Source organism: Macaca nemestrina, chromosome 14, assembly GCF_043159975.1.
Source record: "Macaca nemestrina isolate mMacNem1 chromosome 14, mMacNem.hap1, whole genome shotgun sequence".
Classification (NCBI taxonomy): Eukaryota; Metazoa; Chordata; class Mammalia; order Primates; family Cercopithecidae; genus Macaca; species Macaca nemestrina.
In genome coordinates this window covers 37906166-37927140 of record NC_092138.1, presented here as the reverse complement: position 1 = coordinate 37927140, position 20975 = coordinate 37906166, and the positions used below count along the sequence as shown (strand labels likewise).

Sequence of the window (20975 nt, the reverse complement as noted above, 5' to 3'; positions counted from 1 at the left end):
AATAAGATATGTCAAACCAAACTTATTATCTTCTACAGTGAAGCTTCTCATATACTGGCTAATGGAGAAATCAGGATTTGAACCTAGGCACATGATGCTGAAATTCACACAGTTGTTATCCTACACTGACTGTCCAGCTTAGTTAGCTTCCTTGTATCCCAGTTTCTTGTTTTTTTTCTATTTCCTCAGCTTGGGGCATGAATGGAGGTCCACCCTTTTGGATCTCAGCCAGTAAAAAGGAGAATATATTAAGTGGCAAACAAATGGTACAGACAAGTTCCTCAAAAAGCAAAAGAAATGTGTTTTTTAAGGCCACAGCTTTGTTTTGTTTTGTTTCCTGCAGGGTCTCAAAAATGAGCTCTCAGCTCCTCAGGTCTGCAAGAGATTTCTTTCATTCCTAAACTTTCCATAGACTTCTGATTTATTATGTGTGTTCTCTGCAGATTGTCACAGAACAAGAAACTTACCTAACCAAACATAATGGAAGCACCAGACCTCAGCTGACATTATTGGGGAGCATCGGCTTGCCTGCTATGGGGTGTGGACAGTCATCCAGAGAAGAAAAAAAATAATATAAAGGAGGAGGGAAGCAGACTCCAAAGAGAGGAGCAATCTGGCTGGAATTGCAGTTCTGAGAACGATTTCCTTCCCGGGTTTGTCTGCGCTCTGGTTTGTACGTAGCAGGACCAAGAAGATAAGAGGGTGTCAGTGCAGGATTGGAAGTAAGTGGGATTGGAGTCTAATTGTTTCTTTTATTAATTAGTTTCATGACTGAGCAAGACCCTGGCCTTCTTTAAGACTCAATTTCCTCACTTCTCAAATGGATATGGTAATATCTGCTGTGAAGATCAAAAGATGAAAATGATGCAAAAAAGTTACAATTCATTCATGTATTCCACAAACAGGTACTGAGCTCTAAATAAGAGTCCATCTCTGTGGTCTATGATAGTAGGGAAGGCCCATATTCCAGGACCTGAGCAAGTCATTGACTCTTGCTCTCTTACATTTCAGATGTCTAAAATCAACCCAACAATGTCAGTCCTGCCATTCATAATCAAAGTATTTTAAACTTAAGAAAGAAAAAAGTAAAAAAAGGAAAGCTGCTTGTAAGGATATAAGAAATTACTGTTGTTTTATCCATATTAGTATATAGTTGAAACCTCTTCTGAAGAATCCGATGGTCTTATTAACAGTACAATGTCTGGAGAAAGACTACCTCAGTTGAAATCTTGCTATGTATTGGTATGTAACCTTGGACAAGTTGCTTAACTTCCCTGAACGTCCTTCCTCCACTTAAAAAAAAAAAAAGAATAATTTCTGTATCATAGAGTTGTTCTAAGGGTTGTACATTTATATTAATAAGCATAGACAGGGAAAGAAGAAACAAAATTCAATGACTTGCTCAAAATCTGGGGCAGAATAGGACCTAGCTAAATGCCTAATACATATATTCGTGGTATCTATATTCACATTTACATATATACATATAAATATAACATTAGTCATGTAATAAAACCATTAAAGGTATGTTGAGCATACTCCAAAGAAGTCTAACTCCAAGTTAATCATGACGGTGACAGTAATATTTTGAACATGATGTGCTGTGCTGAGTACATACATCATCACGTATAATCCTTTCAAAAAAGTAAATGTGATTATTATCATCAATTTATAGATGAGAAAGTGAAGGCATAGAGAATTTAAACACCTTTCCCAGTGTCTTACAAATAGCAAGTAGTAGAGTCAAGCTTTGAGCTCATGTGGTCTGAATTCTGAACCACTGTGCAGGCTGAAAAAAAAGACTTCATGAGCCTCTGCCTCTTGTGGCCTGGCATCCCCTTCATTTTTTGAGCAGAATGGCACCACTCGATCAGTTCTGGGACAAGGGTTGACCGGCTTTCTCAATTAAGTATCCTATGCTGGATTTAGGTTACTGCCAAGGAAGTGTGAGGATACATCTTGAATCCTATTCCTATGCAGGGAAGGGCAGTGTGGGCAGGGGCAGCAGTGCTGAAGGCATAGGGGTTATGAGAGGGGCAGCACCACAGCTTCACTTTGGAATCAGCTCCTAGAATAGAGTATAATGATGTCATGGCCCAATGGATTATACAGCAGTACAGCTGAATCCTCAGGAGCAGAGAGTTCCATTTGGTAGGGTCTTAGTAAGAGGTCCTCCAAATATTTGAAGAACAAGGTGGTCTAATTCTTAAAAATAGTTACACTTCATGGAAAATGATCAGTTTTATCCTAGGCAGACGGATTAAAAACAAGAGTGAATAAGGTTAGAATGAATTAAAAGTCAAAAAGTCAATAGGTTAACTGGTTATATAACAAAATAAGAACCAGGATTATAAAATTTACTATTATTTCCTGTGGACATGAGATTTAATAAGAAAGTGAGCGAAATAACAGGGGCAGACAGGGAGTGAGAATCATTTAGGAAGCTGAGGGAACTCCCCTAGCTTTCCTCTTAATCAGACTTTGTTCTCTGTTGGCCAGGAAGCAAGAGACAGGTAGACATGTATTATTCTTTTCCTCTTCTGCCTTTAGCCTCTGTCGCTGTTTATGTCCACTGATTGGAGTCCTTCAGATTCACTTCAGAAGCAAGGAAGAGAGAGAACACTTTAGAGCTCAGAATATTTACTGACCATCTGTGCCGCTCGAAATGACTTTTCACAGAAACTTTCTCTGACCTGGCCAGCATCCAGCTAACCACAGTTGTTCTAGCTTCCTCCTCTCACCAATCTCTGGGTTTCTTATATTGAAAATGGATGATATTTTACTGTCATAATAAATAGCATTTGACAGTTGGATGACCATATAATTTATTATCTCAGCCATGATGCTCTGACAGTGAAAAAGTATGCCACAATAGGCATAAACCACAATAGCCCTGGACATACACAGGGCATAGGATCACTCTGTTTGCTGCTGAGCATTTATTTTGTGTTTGACACTGGGTTAAGGGCTTTAGAGGCTTTATCTCATTTATGTCTTCTAACAATCCTATAAGGGAAGTGCTATTATGACCCTCATTTTATTGGTGAGGAAACAGATTTGGAAGCTTGCCCAATGCTGTCATTCAAATTCAGGCAGAAGTACAGCACAGAGTATGCATCATACCTAGGAGAGTCCCCAGCGTGGGGCTAACATGGCTCAGTGGAACTGTTTGATCAGTCAGCCTTCCCATCAGGCTGCCTGTCCATTTTTCAGCCTTGAGCTGGTGGTTCCCCTTTCCATCAGGAATCCACCCCCAAACCCTATCACCTGTACTATGTTCATAAGAAGCCATGAGAGACAACTTGATGGACCAAAAATGATCTTGTACAGAGCTTTGCAGCCACCTGATTAAGAATCCCTGTTATTCCTCTCACAGGTATAGAAACTCTTGAAATATATCTCCTTTCTCCTTGAAAGTGAGGGAGAACTTTTCAGAAATGGTTATACTGTATTCCAAGAGATAGAAAATAGATGGAATGAAAGAGGTGTGGTTCAAAGGACAGCCACATTTTCTCTTGGAAAATTATAAACATGAATTAATCCAGGTACACATGGACATAAAGATGGAAATCATAGATACCGGGAACTCTAGAAGGGGGTGGGGTAGGAGAGGAGAAGGGGTTGAAAAACTACGTGTTGGGTACTATGTTTTCTATCTGGGTGATGGGTTCCACAGAAGCCCAAACACCAAGATTGCATAATATACCCATGCAACAAACCTGAATGAATCCAAAACAATTACAACAATACAAAACAAAAACAAAGAAGGCTTTCACCTGTTGAAGAAATGGCATCATTGTGGTAAATTCAGAAGGCAGAATGGTAAAGGTGCTGTTAAATGGGAACAAAGGGAAAAACACTAGAATTTCTTTTCTTCACTCATACACTGAAGAAAAGCATATGGCTCAGCTTTTAGCAGCTTTGTATGCATGGGCACATTAATCTAATTCTCTGAAATTCAATTTCCTCCACTGTATAAAAGGGGAAATAATATCTACTTTACAATATAGTAGACATTATTATCTTCTATAATAGGGTTCAAGGACATAATCTAGATAGAGTACCTTACTCAATAGACTGTAGCTATAAGTGTTCCTCATACAAAGAGAGGAAGAGACTATGTTTTAGGGTAAGCACCTGTGTGTGGCCTCCCAGAACACAGACATCACAAATACTGATGCATGCTGCCATGTGAAATGGATGGTACCATTTAGGCCTACTGACTATAGAACTTGAAGCAGGCCTTTGCACATCTGAAAAGCACAAAAAGCCCAAGGAAATTAGAATAAACAACCTGTTACGGTTTGGCTGTGTCCCCACCCAAATCTCATCTTGAATTCTCACGTGTTGTGGGAGGGACCTGGTAGGAGGTAATTGAATAAGTCTTTCCCATGCTGTTCTCGTGTTAGTGAATAAGCCTCATGAGATCTCATCGTTTTAAAAGGTGAAGTTTCCCTGCACAAGCTCTCTTCTCTCGTCTGCTGACATGTGAGATGTGCCTTTCACCTTCTGCCATGATAGTGAGGCCTCCCCAGCCATGTGGAACTGTAAGTCCAATAAACCTCTTTGTTTTGTAAATTGTCCAGTCTCAGGTATGTCTTTATCAGCAGCATGAGAACAGACTAATACATTAAATTGGTACTGGGAGTGGGGTACTGCTGAAAAGATACTCAAAAATGTGTAAGTGACTTTGGAACTGGGTAACAGGCAGAAGTTGAAACAGTTTGGAGGGCTCAGAAAAAAACAGAAAAATGTGGGAAAGTTTGAAAATTCCTAGAGACTTGTCGAATGACTTTGACAAAAGTGCTGATAGTAATATGAACAATAAGGTCCAGGCTTAGGTGGTCTCAGATGGAGATGAAGAACTTGTTGGGAACTGGAGCAAAGGTGACTCTTGTTATGTTTTAGCAAAGAGACTGGTGGCATTTTGCCTCTACCCTAGAGATTTGTGGAACTTTGAACTTGAGAGAGATGATTTAGGGTATCTGGCCAAAGAAATTTCTAAGCAGCAAAGCATTCAGGACATGACTTGGGTGCTGTCAAAGACATTCAATTTTATAAGGGAAGCAGAGCATAAAAGTTTGGAAACTGCAGCCTGACAATGCATTAGAAAAGAAAATCCCATTTTCTGAGAAGAAATTCAAGCTGGCTGCAGAAATTTGCATAAGTAACAAGGAGCTGAAAGTTAATCCCCAAGACAATGGGGAAAATGTCTCCAGGGCATCTCAGAAGTCTTCATGGCAGCCCCTCTCATCACAGGGCCCAGAGGTCTAGGAGGAAAAAATGGTTTTCTGGGTCAGGCTCAGGATCCCCATGCTGTGCACAGCCTAAGGACTTGGTACCCAGCATCCTAGCTGCTCCAGTCAGACTGAAAGGGACCAATGTAGAGCTCAGGCTTTTGCTTTAGAGGGTGGAAGCCCCAAGCCTTGGCATCTTCCATGTGGCATTGAGCCTATGAGTGCACAGCAGTCAAGAATTGGAGTTTGAAAACCTTTCCCTAGATAGGATGTACGGAAACACCTGAAAGCCCAGGCAGAAGTTTGCTATAGGGGCAGGGTCCTCATGGAGAACCTCTGGCAGGGCGGTGTGGAAGGGAAATGTGGGGTTGGAGCACTCACACAGTGTCCCTACTGGGGCACCATCTAGTGGAGCCATGAGAAGAGGGCCACCATCCTCCAGACACCAGAATGGTAGATCCACCAATAGCTTGCACTGTGTGCCTGGAAAAGCTACAGACTCAATACCAGCCTGTGAAAGCAGCTCAGAGGGAGGCTGTACCCTGCAAAGCCTCAGGGGTGGAGCTGCCCAAGACCATGAAAACCCACCTCTTGCATCAGTGTTACCTGAATGTGAGACATGGAGTCAAAGGAGTTCATTTCAGAGCTTTAAGATTTGACTGCCCCGCTGGATTTCAGACTTGCATGAGGTCTGTATCCCCATTGTTTCAGCCAATTCCTCCCATTTGGAAGGGCTGTATTTACCCAATGCCTGTACTCCCATTGTATCTAGGAAATAACTAACTTGCTTTTGATTTTACAGGCTCATAGGTGGAAAGAACTTATTTTCTCAGATGAGACTTTGGACTGTGGACTTTTGAATTAATGCTGAAATGAGTTAAGACTTTGTTGGGAAGGCATGACTCATTTTGAAATATGAGAACATGAGATTTGGGAGGGGTCAGGGGCCGAATGATATGGTTTGTCTGTGTCTCCACCCAAATCTCATCTTGAAGTCTCATGTGTTATGGGAGGGACCCAATGGGAGGTAATTGAATCGTGGGGGCAAATCTTTCCTGTGCTGTCTCTTGATAGTGGATTAGTCTAATGAGATTTATGGTTTTAAATAAGGGAATTTCCCTGCACAAACTCTCTTGTCTGCTGCCACATAAGACATGCCTTTCACCTTCTGCCATGATTGTGAGGCCTCCAAAGCCACATGGAACTGTAAGTCCAATAAACCTCTTTATTTTGTAAATTGCCTAGGCTTAGGTATGTCTTTATCATCAGTGTCAGACCAGACTAATACACAACCCATCAACCCACCAAGAGAGATGGAGCTGAATTTTATTTTAGAATCACATAAATAGGGTTTTGAATTCAACCAAGTTCATCTACTTATTAGCTGTGTTTTTCTGAGCAAACTTCCCAGACCTTACTTTTCCCTTAAGCGAATGAGATAAAATAATGAATAGGACACTAAGAAGACAAGAGACAATGTGTATAAAGTCTAGCTAAAGTATTCGGTCAATTAAGAGCACATTTCTACTACATTTTTGCACACAAGGGGAAAAAGGTTCCTCTTAGAACAATTTGAATGTTGTCTTATAGTAGCAACATGTTATACAATCACTGTTAAGCAAGACATAAAGAGACAAAAATATTTTGTTAACAGTCATTAGGCTTTAACAACAGCGTGCCAAAATATGTGAGGCAAAATTGATATAGCTGCAAAGAAAAATAGGTGAAACCACTATATAGCTAGAGACTTCAGCACCCTTTTATCAGGAATGGACAAATCCAGCAGGCAGAAAATCAGTAAGAATATAGTTGAACTTAACAACATCAACCAACTGGATATAATGAACATCTATACACTATTTTATCCAACAACAGCAAAATACACATTCTTCTCAAGTTCATACAAAACATTCACCAAGGTAGAGCACATTTTGGGCCATAAACACACCTTAACAAATTTGAAAGACTAGAAATTATAAAGCATCTACTCTTAAACTACAAGATTAAACTAGAAATCAATAACAAAGAGCTGGAAAATCTCAAAGCGCTTAGAGATTAAACAACACACTTCTAAATTACACATGGGTAAAATACAAAACCTCAAGAAAAATTAAAAAATACTTTGGACTAAATGATATTAAAAAAATTGTCAAACTGTATGGAAAGCAGCAAAATCAGTGCTTAGAAATTTATAGCATTGAATGCATATATCATAAAAGAAAAAAGATCTAAAGTCAATCATCTAAGCTTCCATGTTAGAAAACTAGGAAAAGAAAAGCAAATTAAACCTAAAGCAAGTAGAAGAAGAGAAATAATAAAAATTAGAGCAGAAATCAATGGAATTGAAGACAGGAAGTCAATAGGAAAATTGAATGAAAGCAAAAGCTGCTTCTTTGAAAAGATTAATACTGATAAGCCTGTAGCCAGACTAAGAAAAAATGAGAGAAGACACAAAATACTAATATCAGAAATTAAAGAGGGGACTTCACTAGAGACCCCATAAATATTAAAAGGATATTAAAGGTATATTATGAATAACTACACCCACACATTTGAAACTACATGAAATAGACTGATTTCTTTAAAGATACAATCTGTCAAAATTCACACAGGAAGAAATAGGCCTGTATCTATTTTAAAAATTGAATCAATAATCAATAACCTTCCAAAACAGAAAGTACTAGGCCCAGAAGTGGGTTTTGAAGGTTCTTTGTATATTTTGGTTAATAGTATTTTATAGAATAAGTTTTTTGAAAATATTTTCCCCTAGTCTGCACCTTTAAAAAGAAATTCTTGTAATGGCAGACAATGCCATCACAAGGAAAGAAAACTATAGACCAATATCTCTCATGTGACAGGTGCTAACACCCTCAATGAAATATTAGCAAATCAAATCAAACGATGTATAAGGAGAATTATATATCACAGCCAAGTGGAATTTATCCCAGTATGCAAAGCTGGCTCAGCATCTGAAAATAAATTAATGTAACTTACACCAACAGGTTAAAGAGGAAGTATCACAGGATTGTATAAATAGATATAGAAAAACCATTTAACAAAATCAAACACCTCTTCATAGTAAAAACTCTCAGTAAATAGGAATAAAGGGCAACTTCCTCAACTTGATAAAGAATATCTACAAAAAACCCACAGCCAACATCATACTAAATAGTGAAAAACTTGAAACTTTCCCAATAAGATCAGGGAAAAGGCAAGAATACCTCCTCTCACTGCTTTTCTACATAGCACTGGTAATCTAAGCTAATGCAATAATAAATGAAATAAATGGCATACCAATTGGGAAGAAAAAAATTAATTAATTTCTATATGTAGAAAATCTAAAAATTAACAAGAAAACTCCTAGAACTGATAAGCAATTAAAACAATCTTGCAAAATATTCAAGGTTAATACACAAAAGTCAATTGTTTTCCAATATACCAGCAATGAACAAGAGGAATTTGAAATTTAAAGCACTATACTATTTACATTAGCAACCAAAAATTTGAAATTCTTTCATATAAGTCTAATATAATACGTACAAGATCTATATGAAGAAAACTACAAAACTGATGAAAGAAATTTAAAAAAAATAAATGGAGACATATCCCATGTTCATGGATAAGAAGACTCAATTTTTTGTTGTTGTTTAGTTTGTTTGTTTTTTGAGATGGAGTCTTGCTCTGTCGCCTGGCTGTAGTGCAGTGGCACGATCTCAGCTCACTGCAACCTCTGCCTCCTGGGTTCAAGCAATTCTCCTGCCTCAGCCTCCCTAGTAGCTGGGACTACAGGTGCACACCACCATGCCCAGCTAATTTTTGTATTTTTAGTAGAGACAAGGTTTCATCATGTTGGCCAGGATGGTCTCAATCTCTTGACCTTGTGATCCACCCACCTCGGCCTCCCAAAGTGTGAGGATTACAGGCGTGAGCCACCTCGCCCGGCCAGAAGACTCAATATTTTTAAGATGTTGGTTCTTCCCAACTTGATCTGTACATTCAATGCAATCCCAATTAAAATCCCGGAAAGTTATTTTGTGAATATTGACAAACTGATTCCAAAGTTTATTTGTAGAAGCAAAAGTTCAAGAATAGCCAATAGAACACTAAACTAGAAGAACAAAGTTGGAAACTGACACAACTAGACTTCAAAGCTTACTATAAAGCCACAATAATGAAGACAGTGTGGTATTGGTATAAAAATAGATTGATGCAACAGAATAGAGAGTTCAGAAATAGACCTGTATAAATGTAGTCGACTGATCTTGGTCAAAGGAATAAAGGTAATACAGTGAAGAAAATGAAGTCTCTTCACTAAATGGTGCTGGAACAACCGGGCATTTACATGCAAACAAAATCATCATCCAAAAAACAAAAATCTTAGATACAGATCTTTCACCCCTCACAAAAATTAACTAGAAATACATCATAGGCCAGAATATAAATAATAAAAAACTGTAAAATTCCAAGAAGAAAATCTAGGAGAAAATCTAGATGACCTTAGGTTTGGCAATGACTTTTTAGATATGGCTCCAAAGGCATGGACTATGAAAGAATTGATAAACCATTTTATTAAAATTAAAATTTTCTACTCTGTGAAAGACATTGTCAAGATCATTTCTTTTTAAAGGCACAGACTAGGGGAAAATATTTTCAAAAAACATTCTATAAAAGACCATTAACCGAAATATACCAAGAACCTTCAAAAATCAATGGTAAAACAGAACAAAACAAAAAACTGATAATAAAAATTAGCCAAAGACCTTAACATATAACTCACCAAAGAAGATAAAAGATGGCAAATAAGTATATGAAAAGATGCTTTTCATTATGTCACCAGGGCAAATAAAAACAATGAGATGCTGCTACACACACACACCTATTAGAATGACCAAAATGCAGACCACTGACAACACCAAATGATGGTGAGCATGTAGAACAACAGGAACTCTCATTCATTGCTGCTAGGAATCCAAAATGATACTGCCACTTTGGAGGACAGTTTAGTGGTTTCTTACAAAACTAAATATGCCCTTACCATGTGATCAAGTAATCACATTTCCTGGTATTTACTCCAAGGAGTTGAAAACATATGTCTACATGAAAACCTGTACACAGATATTTACAGCAGCTTTAATCATAATTGCCAAAACATGGAAGAAACTAAGATGTCTCCCAGTAGGGGAATAGACAGACTGTGGTACGTCCAGACAATAGAATATTATTTAGTGCTAAAAAGAAATGAGGTATCAAGCCATGAAAAGACATAGAGAACCTATAAATGCATATTACTAAGTTAAAGAAGCCAATCTAAAAAGGCTACATACTGTGTGATTTCAACTATATGAAATTCTGGAAAAGGCAAAAATATGAAGACTGTTAGAAAGTAATGGTTGGGCTAGGGGAGAGGGAAAGATGGCTTGGCAGGCACAGAAGATTTTTAGGGCATTGAAACAATTCTGTATGATACTACAAAGGTAAATACATGTCATTATGCATTTGTCCAACCCACAGAATGTACAGCACCAGGAGAGAACACTAATGTAAACATGGACTTCGGGTAATAATGTGTCAGTGTAGCTTTATCAATTATGACAAATATACACTCTGGTCAGAGATATTGATAATGGGGGAGGCGGTGCATGTGTAGGGTCAGGGAGTATATGGAGAATCTCTATATCTTTCCCTCAGTTTTGCTGTGAACCTAAAACTTTTCTGAAAAATAACATCTTTCAAAAAAAAAAAAATCACTAGAGTCTTAACTGATGGGCAGCTGACAGTCAACTGGGTAGACAACTGATTACCCTTAAAGTACATGAGCAAATTCCTTAAGCATTTTATTGGGAATAAAATTCTCCTCCCAGAGAACACTGTGAATTAAATTATGCAAAAAGTTTCTGATGAAATTGCAAACAACTTTTCTTCTAACCTGCCTACCACAGTACCTGATGTATGGAGATAGTCAACACACAGAAGCTATTTCTATGGCAACTAAGTATGTGACTGGAAGACCATTGTTATGCACTTAAGCCTCCAAAATAAAATAGTCTTTTAAATATGCATTAGCAGAGAAGAGCTGAAGCATAGATAATGTAAAGCAGGAGGAAACTAAAAGAAAAAACAAATCAGAAAAAGTTGAATAATTGTTTCTGCAGCAGAATTAAATTATTAAATCTGTCAGATTCAGCCCATTAATGACTGCTCTCTGTGTATATACCAATTTATGGTGAAGAGCAGAAGGAAGTGGTCTTGGTTTTCGCATTTTCCCTATCTTTCAAATAGAACACCTATATGTGTAAGTAATCAACATTGCCTGCACCATTAGAATGTCTGAGAAGACCATGGGGCCACTCCTTTGATGCCCTGCCAACAGGACTGTGAAGAATTAGGTACTGAACAAACAAGCATATTGCAGGAGTGAATTTTCCCTCAGAAGTCTTTACCCTTATAAAAACTTTTGATTTTTTTTTTTTCTCCTAAACCTTGCTGCTAACTGCAATATCATTATACCATTCTCCTTGTTGAGCCAACTATGCCTTGTTTCACTTGGGAAACTTTCGGAATTGAAAATATGATCAAAGCAGCAAATGGATTTTTCTGCCCCTAAGCCTTTCAGAATGATGAATTGCAATGGTTAAGATCTTTTTAGTTCACGTTATTGGACCTGAGCCCAAACTGGACAGGATATCTGAGGATATCACAGCCATGCCCACTTTTGATTCCATTGCAGGTATTTTAATTCATTCATTTGTGTATATTAACAAACATACATGCAGACTTTCATTAAACAAAGATGTATTTAACAAGCTATTAATGATTTTTCTGTCTATATGCTTACTCAGGGGGTGGATTTTACTACATTAAACCCATCAGAGACCTGATGTGACCTCACCAGTTGTTGGCTTACTCAGCTTTTGGTTGCGGCTCAGCTCTCAGTTTTGGCTCTCCTGTTTTCCACTGTAGTTCCAGGGGATAGCCCAGTGCCTGGTAGTTAGTATACACTAAATAAATAGTTGAATAATGGATGTACTGAGTAACATTTAGCTATTTTCAGCATGGACACCAGAATGAACACTATGTCCTAAAGACTTGTGCTTATCCAGTCCTACTCTTTACATGATGGCATTTGCTTGAAGAACATAGGTACAACCTTCCCCAAGGTTGCAATGTACACCTCCATGTTCCACTCTGGAGTAATAGGATGTACCAACAATCAATCCTTCTGGCTAAGCCTGATTCCTTCTCAGAATCCTTCTCAACACAGGGCTTCAGAGAACCACTTACCAATCATTTGGCACATGAGATAAAGCTTATTTGCTGGAGCTACTTGAGAAGAAACTTCACATTTTCGTCACTGTCTAGAGCAAAAGAGCCAGAAGGCTTTCCAATAAAAAAAAACTTTAGCTCCGAAGTTAAATGTGTACTTAAAATTTCTGTATCCGCCACCCCCCTCACCCTGGATGCATGTGGATATGAACATGTGTGCTTGTATTCACACACATAGGCACACTCACACAGGTCATGTGGCCATATATTCTGCACACCTTCCTCCTGAAGCGAACTGTGAGGCAAAAGAGATCAATCCTGTGGGAAATCAACAGCTGCATTTGATGGCTTGGCCCAACTTTGCTCAGCCAGCTCATCATGGGCTATTATGTTCTCATTTCCACCCCCAGACTGCAAAAGGAGAAAGGTCAGCTAGTCTGGGATCCCTGACACAGCTGTTACAGATGTTTATGGAAGAATTTGATATACCAAAATCTTTCCCAAAAGTTTTTAAAAAGACTTGTGAACGGGATATTGAAAGCTCTAAATTAGTGGCAGTAAGAGAACAGATTTGTCAGCTGACCCAGAACATTAAATTGATTATGTAATTTAACATCACTGTTGTATTTGATAGCTGCCTATTAATACTGCACCGTCCTATCTTATAGCCAATTTAAAACCCTAGAAATGGAAGAACATATTTATTTTGCTTGGAATTTGCAATTTTCTGCCATATGAACTGTTAGTAATTTGTAATTTCTTTCTCCAAGGGGAGCCTGTTACCCCAGGAGAAAAGATGATCACCCATGTTTGAAACATGCAGTCTTTAGTTGCTTTCTCTTCTTTTCTCATTCCTTGCCGCAAATGAATATGAGACGTAAGGAGCTTGAAAATGTACTCATGGCAGGCCGTGCCTTCCTATTCCGACTCCCTGTCCTCTATCTCAGGGAAAGTCAGACGCCAGAAAAGAGGAATTTGTAGTGTAACCACCATGAGCTTCCAAATAGAGGCCAAGGAACTGCAAAGAGGATGCAGATTCGCTTAGTGCGCTTGTTAAAAATTCAAGCTTCTGGACCCAACTCTACATCAACCGAGTCAGAATCTTTGAGGTTTCTATTGAGTTCTGCAGATGACACTTATGCACACTGAATTTGAAAAATGGCACTCATCTAGAGATGTGATGCCTAGAGAAGGACATAGAAAGTAGGGAATAAGAAGAATTTTACTCAATAAGGAGATTTTTCAGGCAAACTGATCCTTTGATAGAATGTCTTCCTTAGCAGATTCCTACTCCAGGTCATCTCACCCTTGCTATGACTTTTCAATCAAAGACCCAAGATAATGTGCAGGTCTCCATCCTGACATATCTTAGTTTTCCTTGAGATCCCTCTAAATTAAATACAAAATTTAAATAACATCTATGCATTTCCAAGGATGGCCTTTCTCTAGCTGATTATGTGCTGCATGGGTTGAGTCCATAAAGTTATTATTTATTGCTTTTACTTATTCTCAAAGAAAAAAAACAGCTAAAACCTGTCATGAAAGTCCCTGCTGCTATTGTTCACTGTGGGTATTATCCTTTCACATTCTGTTTCAGCCGGTGATGATGGCTGGGACCTGACCCCAGGCAGAGCTCTACAACAAACATACCAGCCAAATTATGTTTCCAAAATTTCCTAAAACAGTTGAAAAGAGCCAAAGAGGCCAGGTGCTGGGCAGGAGGATATTTTAGGCTTGGCTGATGGTCCAAATTGGATACTTCCTCTGCCTACCAGAATGATCCATTAAGCAAGAGAGCATGTTCCCCTCTGCCTTCCCATCTCTGCTTTCCCTACTCTGTATGCCCACCACCCATTTTTATGTGAGCTATGTAAAATTAATTTTGTACCACGTAAAATCACTGCATGTAAGTAATCATTTAACTCACATTGTGAAGTATCCAAGTGTCAGGAGGAAAGGCTGGTGGCCTGTTTCTCTAGTGATGCTCTCTTTTCTCTGGCAAAGACTATAAACTTGGATGAACACCAGGGATGAGAGGCATTGCTGGGTTACACACAGATCTAAGAACTGAAAGTGGGCCTAATATTTATCAAGCTCGGGTGTTAAGGACAGAACATTCAAACACCTTAGTTATTACTGAGGGTCATCCAGTATAGGGAAAGCTAATCTCCATTATCATTGTGCTGAAAGCTTTTCCAGAGTGCAAGAATTCTTTTATCTTCTTCGTTCTACCACATTCCTGAGCCCTGCCAATGTATTCCAAAAATATACTTTCAATCGCTCCCTTACTCTTCATCCCCACAATCACAATTTCAGCTCAGATCCTCATTAATTCTTAATGATTTATTTTTTACTTGCAGAATGAGAGCCTCTACACCATACTAGCATCTCTGCCTCTGATACAATCCCATTCCATCCATGCTGCTGCCAGTGTGATTTCTTGTAATACAGTTCTTATTATGTTCAGCCTTAACACCTTGGATGGCTCTTCCATTGCTCAAAGGAAACAGTCCAAGCTCCTTAGACCTTCATCAAGTTCCAAAATATCTTTTCAAATTTATCTCCTAAGGTTCTTCTGCACAATCTGTGGTTTCTGTGTATTTAATGCCTTAGCCCTCCCCCAATAGCTATTTTCTTTCATACTTTTACAATTCTCTCTTGAATTACCTTCTCACCCCTCCGAGCATTTGGAAAGGTATTTACTCCTTAAAGTGGAATTGAAAAAAAAAAAATCACTTTTAAGTTTCCCCGATTTTCTTGGTAATAATGATTATTTGGTTATTCCCTGCTCTGTAGTACTGTACCTATTTTCCTATCTACTTCAATATGTCTTGAACTATAGTTAGTTGGTTATCTGTCTATCTGCTGGACTGGAAGCTCCTACAGGTTAGGGGTGGGCTTATTCATCCTTGCACAAGTAACAGTGTCCAACGTAGGACTTGTCCATAGAATAGCTCAATATATGTTGGTTTGTAATAAATGAATTATCCTGGTTCATAGTACGCAGCTACTCTCTACTGCTTGCATAATTGAGTAGGATAGAAAAGATAAAGCAAGCCCCAGCTGGAATTTTTTGAAAGACACCTGACCTTCAAGGCCTGACTTCATTACTCCCCATAAGACCTACACATCGACCCTTTTTTGTTGTCTCTCTAACTTCCTTCCAGCTTCTGGACTTCTTTCATAGTCTTATCTCAGTTGCACATGGCTTCTTGGAAGTCACTTTATTAAATGTATTTGAGGCAGTTGCTGGTCCATTAGCACCCTCTTGCATCCAGCTGTGTCAGATAAGCATTGAGAAATCTTTTTCCCCTCAATTAAGAAAACTTTAGTTCCAAAGACAACTGAGAGGCTTTTTGGTCTACCCAGGATGCAGTAACAGCATGACAAAAATGACACAGTTCCTATACCTTGCTGGCATAGCAAGTATTCGTGTAATTATATCAAGACCCTGAGCCCAAGCTAGAGAAACTTCTGCAGCAACCAAATCCTTCTGGCAGATTCCTACTCCAGGTAATGGCACCCTCGCTATGACTTTTCAATCAAAAACCCAAGATGATGTGCAATTCTCCATCCCGGCAGGTTCTAGGTCTTGAAGATCAATAAGAGGACTTGCATTTAAAGCAGAAATGAAAGAGCAAGAAGTTGAAAGATGCAGGAGCAAACGTACTGCAATACAATAATGTTGCCAGTTATAATCTTGATCGCCCTCTAGGAGAAGGGTTACATTAAGGACAGGACTCTTGCTACTTCTATGGGTCTTGAGGGAGTGGGTACTAAAACTTGGTGCAGGAACCAGGCAAACCTCCAGTAACTGAATAGAGAGGAAAAAATTAAGAATTCCAAGACAGCAATGCATATAGAGAAAAAGAGTTGAAGGGAGTTAGCAGGTGGTAGAAGATTATGTTTTCTGTTATGTGAGAAAATTTCTTGTGGAAATTTATGGATGGTCTACATTTCTTACCCCAGGTTGAAAATGAAAGAATTAGAGATAACATGGACAGATACCAGAGCCAAAGACAGAGAAACCAAGGGTCTGAAGACATCCTGCCTCCAAGTCCAAAACCCTTGAACCTCAGCCATATAAAAACCCTTTCTTAATCTGAAAAAATATGGTGTTCATAAATCATTGCTAGTGTTTTTGAAGCTTAGAACAGTGCAATAACTTGTGTACCTTACAACAAAGGAAAAGAAGAAACACAAGATATTCCATGAGTTTATTTTAAAAAATCTTTTTCTTTGTCCTGGAATATTATTTGTGTTGATTATTTTGTAATATTTCTGTTAAAAAATATGAAGTCAACATTTCAGAGACACAGCAAGGAAGGATTATACTTGGATGTCACTCCTGTTAATCATCTTGACTCAAAAATGGGGTCTGCTCACCTTGGAAGCAGACCATTTTGTCTAAAGCATCGATCATATATTGCACTCTCAGCTTTGATGTCAACTAACTCCTTTTTGTCTGCTCCTCCTGATACAGGAGAGGTAAGCCTCCACTGTTTGAATTTCTGAAGCAAAGACAGAAGTCTCTCTAGCAGAGGCTTGACAAATCAGGATGGGAAATATCTTATTACTTGATATTCTCTTGAGTGAAAAATAAGAGAAACACTGTTGGAAAAACTCCTTTGATTGAGTCTATATGTTAGAGATCTGAAACATTTGCTCACACCTTTAAGAGCCAACTAAATTATGGCCTGGCAAGAAGAGAGGATTCATTTATTTTATTATTATTGTTATTTTACCATGAATGCTCTTCAATGGGGGCACTAGCCCTCAGGACTCACTAGACACCCATGGGAGGATTTTGGATTCTGTTACATCATGGGATGGAATCAAGGAGGTCTAGAAATCTAGGGGGAAAGGTCCCCAGCTGACATGTAGGTTACATTAAAAAAAGATTAAGGGGCAAGAAGAAGAGGCCATTGAGGCAGAATAAGAGAAAATAGGGCAAACTGCAATCATTGACCAGCAATACAGACAATTTAATGTAATACTACTATGTGATAGATAAAGAGGAGTTTCAGAAATAGAAGATAATAAAATTTGGGAAAAGATTTGAAGGTCAGAAGTAAGATTTTGACATGTATCCCTTGTTTCTCCAGACCTCTCTGGCCTTTGGGACATTTGAGTAATTGTGTGCCAAACCCCTTCCTAATCTGATTGCAAAGTCCTGCTCCCTCTCTTTTTTTTCCTGGGAGCTTTAGATCCTGATGCCTCCCGGGCAGTTTTATTCAACCTTCCTCCAAAGCGAAATGGACACTTCCTGGCTCTTCTGATCAAACTTGCCTAGGAAGGACTTTGCAGCAACTGTAACTTGTTAGGCCTCCGTTCTTCCTGGGCAGTAAACACCCTGGGTAGGGATACACAGGAAAATTCCTCAGCATAGCTGTGGAAGACGCGCTGCTTCTGGCCCACAGCCCGCCCTCTTCCTGGTTCAGCTGTGAGCAGCAGACACCATTCCCTATCCAGTTGCTGACATAGTTCTGAACAGCTTGACTTTGTCACATTTTTTGTTGTGTGAAGCTGGACTTAAGTCACACATAAGCACACATGCACACACCATGTGACTTGCGCAAATGAGAGCACGTTCTATGCTCCACGCAAGGCAATGGCTCTGGGGTCTCCTTGCCTGCGTTCTGCATATACTGTTCTGTTCCAATATCTAGCAGTTTCTTTGCCTTCATCTCCTGTTCTAGATACCTTCTTCTACCACTTTCCTTTGCTCGCTTGGACTTAATGACTGCTTTGGCTACTAGGCTATGAGTCCTCAACACTCACAGGACATACTTGACACTTTCCCTCTGGCTCCTCACACTTCTGGCCACTGGACAAATATTTCTTCCAAACCTCAGCATGGACCACCACGCCAAAGTCAGTTAGGGCCGTGGAGGGTATTAGATAACTGGACAGATGGAAAAACTTTGCATTTGGAAGGGTAGTATTACCACTATAAATAAAAAGGACACTATCTGAAAACATTCATAAAATTGAATCACAACATAGGGGAAGAATTTTTTAAAATAAAAGCTCTACCATGTTGTAAACAGATTACACAGACTCTACCATCAGTTTCTTGTGACCAAGCTCAGAAGAAGTTTTTGTAATCTTTTTTAAGACAACACTTGGGGGCTTTTGAATTTCTCTTTTCACATTTTAAGAATCACTTCAAAACCACTTCAGGAGCCACAAAATAGGTTAGAACTCTATAGAATGCTGAGATCCAGTGACAAAAGCAATCTGAGACAAAGATTCTGTGCATGGTGCTGACAGAGGAGGGAGGCAGACGCGGTCTGGGTAGAACACCGAGGGGATATTGGGAATGCAGACGCATTGTCAAATGGCAGGATTTCTCAGCCTCAGAAAACCCAGCCATCATGAGGCAGTGCTGTGAGCCTGGGGATAGCTTGACTGAGAGTCAGCCCACCTGTCTAGGGTCCTGACTCTGCCACTGATCAGCTGCATGACCTGGGGCAAGTGACTCAGCCTCTATCTCAATGTCCTCAACTGCAAACTGGGGATAATAATAAGGGCAGCCTCCCAGGATTAACATAGGATCAGGTGAGTTAACGTATGTAACATTCTTGACACACTTGTTGGCCCACAAGGTAAATATGAACTGCGAAACACACAAGGGGTGGAAGTCGGAGGCTGAGGCAGAGTCCCTAAGGTGATGGCTAGATAAAGAGGAAGTGCCCCCAGGCCTCAAGGCTTTCAATTTCCTCTTTCTCGCTTCCTACCCCCCTCCTCTCCACTCCTAATTACTACCACCCTACTACCTCCTCCACAGAGAAAGCTAGTTACCAGAGACAGGTTCTACCAGCTGGCAGCTCTCCCTTAGAAACTTAGAAATGTGTCTTGTCTCCCCAAACTCCTCTCTGCTATTCTATCCAGTACAGGGGGGAGCGGCCTCTCCTCACACAGAATTAGACAATGCCTAACTGGTCAGTACCTTCAGGTGACAGAAACCACCAGCAAACTCCTATTAGGGAACATATGCCTGCTAGGAAGCCCATTCCAAGTAGGAGCATGAGACGGGACAGCTGAGCAACTGGCCCTGAGTGCTGAGAACTTCAGGGTTCAGAAAGCGGAGGTGCTTATGTAGAACAGCAGAAAGCTTCCGATGAGTGCCTGAGGCTGCCTTGCCATAAGCAGCCAGCCAGATGCACACAGGCCACACCGCACAGCAGGAAGACCACAGATTTCCACGCCAGACAATCCTGCATTGGAATTCATGCTCTGCTTTCTCTTTTTGCACTGAGAAAAGTTCCTTTGCATCTCAAAGGCATTAGTTTACTCATCAGATAGGCATATCTACCACATAGAGCTGATAGAAGGATTAAATGAGATCACATCAGAGAAAACCCTAGTTCTGCATCTGGCATATCATTTCCTCATCTTCAAAATTCAGCATGGCCCCCTCCACCTCCCTGCCCATCCTAGCCTCCTTCACCACCCATCCTTGCCTTGGCTCCATCTCTTCTGAGTTAGCTTGCAAACTCACCAACTCTTTTCAGACCTTGCACAGGGCACCAGAATAAAGTGGACTTTGACTTTTGAAAGCCAGTTCCCAGTAAAGTTATCCATCAAGACTTGGTTGAGCTTTGACTCAATGAAAAGAGACTTTAACTGCCTGCATATTTCCACAGTCCCAGACAGTGTTGTTGTAAAAAGGTTACATGAGCCCTCCTGCTGCAGGGTTTGTGGCAGCCATTTGCACAGTGAAGTGAGCCCATTTCTTTTTTCCTGTATTAAATACCCACAGGCAATAATCCTCATTATGGGCCAATGGCTTGGAAAATGTTATTATTAAATCAAAGCCATTTGCAATAAGGGAAAAAATTCATCTGCAACTATAAACTCTGTTGCTTATAGCTGGGAATTAAGGAAACAAATGGTTGCCAAGTCTCTTCAAGCCCAGCACTTCCAAGCTTAATCATAAGGCAGGTCCTTCTGGGCCATGCTTGAAGACAGGGAGAGCTGGCCCACAAGGAAAATTCCAGGGATATGGATTTTTTTGTGAGAGATCTGACTTGACTTTGACTCTCAGAGGCAGTGGCCCTGGCATGCACACTTGATGGCCCAGCTGTGACTCAGAAGATCCTGTTGGTTACCAGTTTGTTTTCTAAAAAGATATTAGGAAGGTTTAACTTGTATATGGCTCAGTCTTTAATAAAAGACTAAGCACAGCCTTTAGTCAGACATACCTGGTTGGTGGTTCCAGTTGTATCACTTAGTAGAATAAATCTGGACAAATATGATGACGAAGCCTCCATTTTCACCCCTCAGGGTTGTGATGAAGTTGTAGAGATTGTTGGATCAGAACATGTCTTAGTGGAGTTGAAGCCACACCTCAGGTTACGGATCTTGGATATCAGAGAGTCAGTGCCTTTTCTTGGCTGCGCCTAGGCTACTACAGTGTATACTTATGGGGTCGGAGCTATGGGGAGGCTGAGGAGACTCACCTGAGATCCA

At 39.7% G+C, this 20975-nt stretch overlaps 1 long non-coding RNA gene across 1 annotated transcript in view; it reads right to left on the bottom strand.

Annotated features, from left to right (window-relative positions):
* Window positions 1-12818, bottom strand: part of LOC105489119 (uncharacterized) — a 77078-nt gene extending 64260 nt beyond the window's left edge. Inside the window, exon 1 of the long non-coding RNA XR_011612987.1 lies at window positions 12749-12818. This is a non-coding gene — a long non-coding RNA (uncharacterized lncRNA). The remainder of the gene's footprint in view (window positions 1-12748) is intronic.
* Between the last annotated feature and the right edge of the window lie 8157 nt (window positions 12819-20975).